The sequence below is a fragment of the Furipterus horrens genome, unplaced genomic scaffold (genome assembly GCF_987537825.1).
Source record: "Furipterus horrens unplaced genomic scaffold, mFurHor1.1.pri manual_scaffold_5, whole genome shotgun sequence".
NCBI classification, from domain to species: Eukaryota; Metazoa; Chordata; class Mammalia; order Chiroptera; family Furipteridae; genus Furipterus; species Furipterus horrens.
Genome location: NW_028327175.1, coordinates 98,684,013 through 98,686,984, shown reverse-complemented (window position 1 = coordinate 98,686,984; position 2,972 = coordinate 98,684,013).

Here is a 2,972-nt window from a genome sequence, read left to right as displayed (position 1 = left end):
CCCTGGCTGAATTTCCCCTGCCTCTGAAGACTGACTTCTGGTGATGCCTGACCCAAATATCACCTTTAGAGAGTGCTCATATTGCTCATTGCATTGGCCAAAAATTTGCATTTTTATGTCCTGGAGTAACAATTCTATCTACTGCTCTCCCCACTTGGACAGTCACACATCCCCTGTTCCACAGCTTCCTACCAAGGGCTTGCTCTGTGCAGGTACTAACTGAGGGTCTGGAGATTTAGAATTCAATGAGACAGAATCCCTGCCCCAAAGGTAATGGAGGCAACAGTAACTGTGTAAGTATAAATATGGAGTTAGAAGCTGTGGGAAGGAGTCATGGTGTTGCTGACATCTCTGAGGGCTCACTGTGTGCCTTGCACAAGTTGTCTAAGCATTTTACACAAGAACCTGTGAGGCAGCTACAATCACTGCAGTGGTCTCCCCTTATCCACAGTTTTGCTTTCTGTGGTCTCAGTTACCTGTGGTCAACCACAATCTGAAAATAGTAAATGGAAAATTCTAGGAATAAACAGTTCTACTATTGAAGAACCAAACCATCAGTGTCATCTGCTCTTGACACCCATTCATCAACATCATCCTGGCTCAATGATCCAGGATCATCCAAAGCAGATGATCCTTCTTTCATATTATGAGAAGGTCAGTAGCAGCCTGCTAATCACAGAGCCTGTGTCACTCACCTCACTTCATCTCATCATCTGGGCACCGTATCATCTCACATCACCACAGGAAAGATGAGTACAGTAAAGTAAGATAGTGTGAGGAAGAAAGAGACAATATTAACGTAACTATTATTATAGTATATTGTTATAATTGTTATATTTTATTATTAGTTATTATTGTTAATCTCTCACAGTGCCCTCTTTATAAATTAAACTCTCTGATAGGTATTTATGTATAGAAAAAAATGTGATATATGTAGGGTTTGGTACTACCCATGATTTCAGTCATCCATGATTGGGGGAGTCTTGGAAAATATCCCCCACAGATAAGGGGGCTACTGTATTCCCATTTAACAGATGAGTAAAACAAGACTCAGAAAGGCTAAAAACTTGCTCAGATCCTAATTGATCTGGGATGTGAGCTCAATGCCATGGATTCTAGGACTTCGTGCCCTGTGGCTTCTTTTCCCACTTCAGTGGCTTTGCTGAATGTTCTTCTCTTCCCCAGTCAAGCCCAGACACTGCATTCGCTGCATGGCCTGTGAATTGGCTGTTTCCAGTGCTTGGAACAGAGGCTCTTCTGGATAACTGCAGGACTAACTCTTTACCATCATTAAGGCGCCTTTTCACTGGGGCCCTGCCCCTCCCCCTCACGTTCCCAATCTACCTGTCTCTATTTTATTTTGTATAACAGGTATCCCCTTCCAATATAGTTTACTGAATAATTACTTTTCTTGGTGAATGTCTTTCTCTTTGCTAGAATGTAAACTCAAGAGGGCAGAAACTTTTGTCTGTTTTTATTCACAGTTGTATTCTATGCATTTACAGCCATGTCTGGTATACAGTGGGTAGGTACTCAACAAACACTTGCTGGTTGCATGAATAAATTAATGAGCACCATGAAATAAAAGAAATCCAGGTAAAGATGCTCAGTCTTTATTTAAACCCTTGTTCAAAGTTTGCTCCAAAAACTAGATCTTTATTATATTGTTGTTGGAGAACTTGGCTTCCCTCTAAAATACTTGGCCGGCTACCGGCTGTCTGCTCATCACCTGGGCAGACAGATATTTAGCTGTTTAACACTCACCAACCATGGTGGGTCCCCATGGTCATCATCCAGCTCAATTGGCTGGTGCCGGTGCCATCCTAGTGGTCCCATGTTTTGGATTTGCCACCTATTAACCACTCTAGGAATGGACCCTTCGGTTTATTAGCTCTGCCTCACTTTGAATTGATCTGACTATCCTGTATTGCTAGCAATCAGAATTATCACCTACCTGTGTTCTTACCAGATGGGGCCATGGGATCTGAGCTTTATTCTGTTTGGCTGGATGTGGAACTTCCCTGTTGATATCCTAAGTGAAAATGCATTTCCTCGCTGGGCAGGAACAAAGCTGCCATGATTCTTCCCGGTAACGCCATTAAACAACCCTCTCAATAGCATTAGCTCAGGGCTTGTTAATGTGCAATCAATTTTGTATGGGCTTTCAAAGGACCCAGCTCCATCTCAGGCATATAATGTGTCCTGATAAATGTTGGTTGTTTTCCTTTTCTTCCAGCTCCCCTTCAGCTTGTCTCAGCTGCTGTGCCCCTCTCTCCAGAGGCTCTGCCCCGAAGGAACACATATTTTGGCCCCTGTTGCAGAGGTTTTAAATAGCAGGGAGCAGGTGGTGGCAAGCGCCCTCCCTTCCCCTTGTGGATACCACTCCGGTCTGGCAGCTTCTACATGGTTTAATGTGAAACATAAAAACCCTGCTTTGGAGGTTTTCCCATGTGATCTTGTTGATTAAATGAGCTAACGCATGTAAGGCACTTAGAACAGTACCTGGCAATTGGGGAGAATTACTAAAAAATATAAGTTTATTAACAAAATGCCTCTAGGCAACCTATCTTGGGGACACTGAAGACAAAGGTTTTGTTTTCCACAGATCTAAGAAATTCCTATCAAGAGGGATATTCCTGTAGATGTGTTTTTAGCAGAGCCTATGCATGTTTCTACCATACCAGCAGGATCAGTCTGGGTCCTTCTGTTTTCCTGGTCACTATGTTTGTAATCTCTAGGTCCCTGGAGTTAGTATCCAGAGTCCCAAAGTCTTCCAGGGTTCTCCCCTCACCATCCAGTTGAAGGCAAACAGACCTTTTTCATATAGGAGTGAGGGGTGACCTGCAGTCTGGTACACCAGACCAATGTGATCTTAGGAACCAAACCTCCTCTCTGTAGTTGTGCAAACTTGGACAACTGCTTAAACACCTGACACTCAGTCTCTTCATCTCCTCATAGAGATATAACATGTT